The following is a 5,914-nucleotide window of genomic DNA, read 5'->3' as shown; positions in this document are numbered from 1 at the left end:
AATTTAATTCAGGCCTCTAATTTCATCTGTAGGGGCTGCTGATGTTTCCCACTGCCAGTTTCTTGGTTCATCCTTTGTCGGTGGCCCAACACCAACAGGGTGTCCTAAGATGTTGCCAGGGTTTGTCAGCAGAATTTTCAGGAGAAAAACCCACCTGCATTGCCCATTTTAATTTCGGAAAATACCAGAGTGCTGAGCAATGAGGCTTGAAAGAGAAATACAGCAACAAGGGAAAGGATTGTTCACCATGACTGATGAAAATGACATTGCAGATCTCAGCTTGTGTTTCATGGAGTAAATCCATGAATGGATTAATGGATTTTCTTGCAGTAATTCCATTAATGCATCTGGTAAATAAGAGACCTTGCAGTTTTTGCACATTACACTATTTCAAATTCATGACAGCATCATGACAAATCCTACCTTTTCATGGTGTCTGTCACACAAAGGATCCAGAAACTACTTGCAATTATCCAGGTCTCTGCTGTGACTAGGTCACATAATCACAGCTGCCTCAATATTGCTGTGTGTCTCCTTTCCCTTTTCTGCTATTTAAGTATATTTAGGTTTTATTTAGGCTCTTTATTTTAGTTAGGTTCCCTTTCCTATTTACCTGCTGCCTATTGTCTGCGTCTTGTGTTGTAAAATCAGGGTAGGGAGTAGAGGGGTGGAAGTTCTGGCAAATTATTTAACTTCACAGTGAGTTAGAGATGGGACATTTGCTTCTGGTTGGGGTCTTCAGACTGTTGTGAAACATCAAACAGTGGGAGCAAAACCACTGTAGGTTCATCCAAAAGGTTTGGCAAAATTAACATTTCCTGAAATGTGAGCAAGGCAGGCTAAAATTCTGAAAAACTCCTTTAACTCATGTTATGAGCTGGTACTCAGGTACTATTCATTGCTCTGCAGCACCACTTAAGGGAATCACATGGAAGAGAGCATTTGGACAGCATCATATCTCCACAATGTCTTTCTTGGGGATGAATCTTATTCCTATCCGTTTTTTTTTGCTTGAAGAGGTGGAAAGTCATATTAGGCAATCACCTTGGAAACACAGTTCATTGCTCTGGCACCCTTGCTCTATTTCTCTGAAAAGATAACATGATTTATTAAAGGGTATATCCTCTTTTTGGAGGGACCTTCCCCTAAAAACACCACATAATATAAGGCTGCGGTGGCAGAATTTCTTCCTCCCATTTTCTTTTTTTCCTGTGGGAAAGCTGGTGATCCAGGTCTGTGTTATTATGAATTTAAACAACAGTATATGTTAGACAGCTCATCTGTGGTTCACAGTCCTGTTTCACCCAGCACCATGCCACAGGAGCTGCCCTAAAAATATCAGTGGCAAAAAGCACTTCACAGAAAGGGCAACAATATCATCTGTACTTCCAATTCTCCTGTGTAATTTAACTCCAACCCAGCTACACAAGAAAATACAAAGTATCTCTTTATGAGCAATCAAGGCATACCTGGATGCTCAGATTGTTAAATGAAGGCGGGAAGGAAGGGTGAAGTCAGCAGGTCAAAACCCAGATTTTCCTGACTCACTGCTGTGTTCCAGCTGTGTCCTCCAGCTGCTTCCATGCAAGTAACATTTTCTGCTTAGTCACGGCATGACAAGGCATTTTCCCCCTCATGATTAATCCCTTCTCTAAGAGCAAACTTGCTTCCAATTTCTGCTCTCTCCTGCTCTGAGGAAAGTGCCTGGGTTATGGCAAAAGCAGATTTTTCTCCTTTTTTTGTTATTTCCCCCCTTTTCCTGGCTTCTGCTCACACCTTGCTTTATCTCTGGAGTATGGGAATAGCCACAGCTGTTTTAGGGAATTGCCACTCCCATTTACTATCCATCTTATTAGCCAAACTCTGCCAGAGAATGTCTGTAAATGAGGATTTTCTTTGGCACAAACTGCTGTGGTAGCACAGCACTTGTAATATTCCTGTTGCCTTTGCAGCTCTTACTGTATGTTGCAACAGCTTGCACAGCCAGTTTCCACACTGTCACTGGCTAAATCATTCTTGGCATCAGTGGATAAGCTTTCCAGAACCTGCAACCCAGCTCTGACTAAGCCAGGACAGGAATCCTGGTCGTGGGCTGTGTTTTCTCTCTCAAGTGTTTTGAAACATTTTGGATTTGACATCTCTGGGCTGACCTCACTTGGGCCACAGAGGAGCACACTGACCTCCCAAGTCATGGAGCTGGAGGCACCTGTTTCCAGCAACAGCAAACAGTGTGTGCTGGAGCAGGTTGAGTCCAAAAGTAAACTGTGAGGTTCAAATACTGCTTTTAGTAAACCAAGTGCTGATATGGGTCAGTGATTTATTGTTCTATTTATCACATGTTTCAGAGAGCAAAATGTTGCGTTTTTATATTTTGTGGATAAGATTCTGTGGAAAGCCCATCCAGTGAAATCTGTGAGCTCTCCTGTCATAAGATAAATCTGTGATCTCTCCTTTAATAAAATAACATAGCTAAAACCACAGAACATCAGTATTTATGAGGTACACAAAGGCACCACAGCTTGGCCAAAGGTTTCAGACTAGAGGCCCATGTTCATGGAGCTGACCCTGGAGAGAGAAGGCAAAGTTGCTTTCAGTTAGAGACTTGTAGCCAGGGTTTGATTAAAAAATTTAAAAATGCAGAGCAGTACAAGTAGGAAATCATAAGGAAAAGTGTTTTCATGCAAGTTGGGGAGCTGTCACAATATAATTATGTTTGAAACGTATTCCTTAATTTCCTTTGTACAAACCTGGTGGCACAATGGCCCTTTTGTCATATCCCCCTGCTCTCTCCAGCTGGTCACTCCTGACACAAGGAAGAGTTGTCACAACACTGCTACCAACAGAAGGTTAAGATGAATGGATGTGAGCTGGATCTACTCTATCTGAGGTCTCAAGTAAGATTACCAAGACAGGAAGGTTGGGGAAATGTGAATGAAATTTGGCAATTGTCATGAAATTTCCAAATATCCTAAATATGAACAGAAGAAGAAATAGATGGGTTGGTTTTTTTTTTTTCCCACTTTAGACTACCTTGCCAATAATTAGATGTCAGAGCATCAGAGAAATGTAGAACCATTTAGGTTGGAAAAGACCTTTAAGATCATCAAGTTTAAGGGTTAACTCAGCTGATAAGTCCACCACTAAACCATGTCCCCAAGTGCCACATCTACATGTGTTTTAAATACTTCCAGGTGTGGTGACTCAACCACTTCCCTGTGCAACCTGCTTCAGTGCCTCACAACCTTTTTGATGAAGAAATATTTCCTAATGTCCAACCTAAACCTCTCCTGGTGCAACTTCAGGCTATTGCCTCTTTTCTTGTTACTTGAGGGAACAGACTAACACTTACCTCGCTACAGCCTCCTTTCAGGCAGCTGTAGTGAGCAATAAGGTGTCTCTGTGTCTCTGAATGTCCAGGCTAAACAGCTCCAGCTCCCTCAGTCTCTCCTGTAAGACTTGTGCTCCAGACCCTTCCCCAGCTCTGTTGCCCTTCTCTGGACACCCTCCAGCACCTCCTTTCTTGTAGAAAGGAGTCCAAAACTGAGCACAGGATTTGAGGTGTGGGCTCACCAGTGCTGTGTACAGAGGACAATCCCTGCCCTGGTCCTGCTGGCCACACCATTGCTGAGCCAGGCCAGGCTGTCACTGGTCTTGGCCCCCTGGGCACGGCTGGCTCTTGTTCAGCTGCTGTCAACCAGCACTTCCAGGCCTTTTTCCCCTGGGCAGCTTTCCAGCCACTCTGCCCCCAGCCTGTAGCACTGTCTGGGGTTGCTGTGACCCAAGTGCAGGACTCAGCACCTCACCCTGTTCTGTCACAGCCTTGGCCTTGGCCCATCGATGCAGCCTGTCCTGATCCCACTGCAGAGCCTTCCTACCCTCCTGCAGATCAACACTCCTGCCCAGCTTGGTGTCTGCAAGCTTGCTGAGAGTGCACTCCATCCCCTCATCCAGATCACTGATAAAGATATGGAACAGGGCTTGTCCCAGCACTGAGCCCTGGGAAACATCTTGTGATCGGCCATCCAATCACAAGATAAACCAATAAACCTCAAGAAGGAATCAATGAACTAGTCTGTCACTGGAAGAGGTGTGTTACATGAACAGAAGTTCCCCAGGCAGCCTGGTATTTTAGCAAGATCTGCTGCTGCAGAGGCTTGCACAGTTCTGCTGAAAGTGCTGCTGCTGCTTTCACATCCTGTTAGATTTCAGGAAACTTTGCTCAATCTCCTTGAAAGTGATTGACATGGTTTCAATCTCATTACTTTGTATATACTTTGTTCTGTTTCAGAGGAAAAAGTGAATAGGAATGTCTGTCCCTTGACCAGAAACCAGAAGTACCTGCTGAGAATGAAACAGAAAAAATTAAAAGGGTTGCAGCTGGCTAAAATGCTGGAGGCTCTCACTGTATTTCCTGGGAAGCCAGTGAAGAGAAAAAAAGGGAATTTTATCTCCTTAAATCCCTTCCCAGTTTCCTAAGCTCTATGATCTGATTTTCCACAGGCTGAAGATGACTCACCAAATAGCTCATGCAAAGGTGTTCAGAGAGAGCCATGGCTAGAGGATACAACATCGAGCCTGCTAAGAGAATGCAGCAGTGACTGCTCCCAGACCAAGGGCAAGAGCCATTGCTCACAGCTTTCCAGGATTGTGCAGGGTCCTCTCCCACTTCCCTTTTCTGTGAAGGAGACCATGATGAACTTCCCCTGTGTGAAGAAACAGAAGATGCCTGGCTGACTCGATGGCTGCTAGCTGTAGGGATATTACAATAATTAATCAAACTGGCAGTCTCTGGTAGGTTATCTACAGCTGATCCCTTCATTGTACAGGCAGGGAATTGAAAATGCATGCTCTCTTGTCCAAAGACACAAAATGAATTAGTATCAAAGTCCACATGAAAATTCTTGAGGCCAAATGCTAATTTCAAATGCCCACATTACCAGTTAGATGCATCATCAAAAGTATTTAATTGATGTTTTGTAGGCACATTTCTTTACTGATAATTCAAACCATGTGACAATTTAAATTCCTATGTCTGATGTTAGAATTGAAGGCCAGAAAAGCTCATGCCTAAGCTTAAAATGCAATGACCAATGACCCCGAACCCAAGGGTAATTCACTGCCTATTTTCTATGGCATTACAATGACCAGGATTTCTTAATGAAATAGTCATACCCTTGGTGAATCTGCTGAATGCAAATATGCAGATTTTGCTGTGGTAGCATAGGCTAAAAAAGAGCCCAGACAGCTCTAATCAGAAAAGCAGCAGAGCACATTGCAATTACACAGCAGGCTTTTCTCTGCATCACCCAGAGCGGGACTCATTGAAATTGGACTCTTCACAAAAACACTCTTAATATTCACAGCACTCTGTTATAATTGACCAACAGGTGTTTGGAGCTTAAACATGTGAGAGAACTGTGATAGATACTTTGTCTTAACGCTAAATATTATACTCTGTTCTCCCAGCTTCAGGGTTTGCCACAAGCCACATTTGTTCACTGCAGTTTTTGAAAAATCCTGAGCTTTGTGAATTTTCTCTGGTAACATACTGTATCTCAAACTAGCGGTATTTTAATAAGCTTCCAAGTCTCGCAGGCTAGAACAGAAGTGTAGATGGCACTCTTTGAAAGAAGTTATATGAATTACAACTGGAAAATATTATAACCTATATTGCAGCTTGCAAGCATCATCACATTCCTGTCTATAGTTTTGCAGAAGTCTATCACAAGTCTAATCTTTCTTCTACTTTGTTTTTAATAACAGTTATTTATATATAAAGTAACAAGGTTACAGACACCATGCAAAACTCAACAAGACCCTACAAGTGTTTTGGGTTTGTCTGGAAGAACGTGGAACGTGGCTGTTTCCCATGAGTGTGGGTGATTGCTTCATCCCAGAATCACTCCCAGCTTCC

The sequence above is a fragment of the Parus major genome, chromosome 2, assembly GCF_001522545.3.
Source record: "Parus major isolate Abel chromosome 2, Parus_major1.1, whole genome shotgun sequence".
NCBI lineage: Eukaryota > Metazoa > Chordata > Aves > Passeriformes > Paridae > Parus > Parus major.
This window is presented reverse-complemented; position numbering follows the sequence as displayed.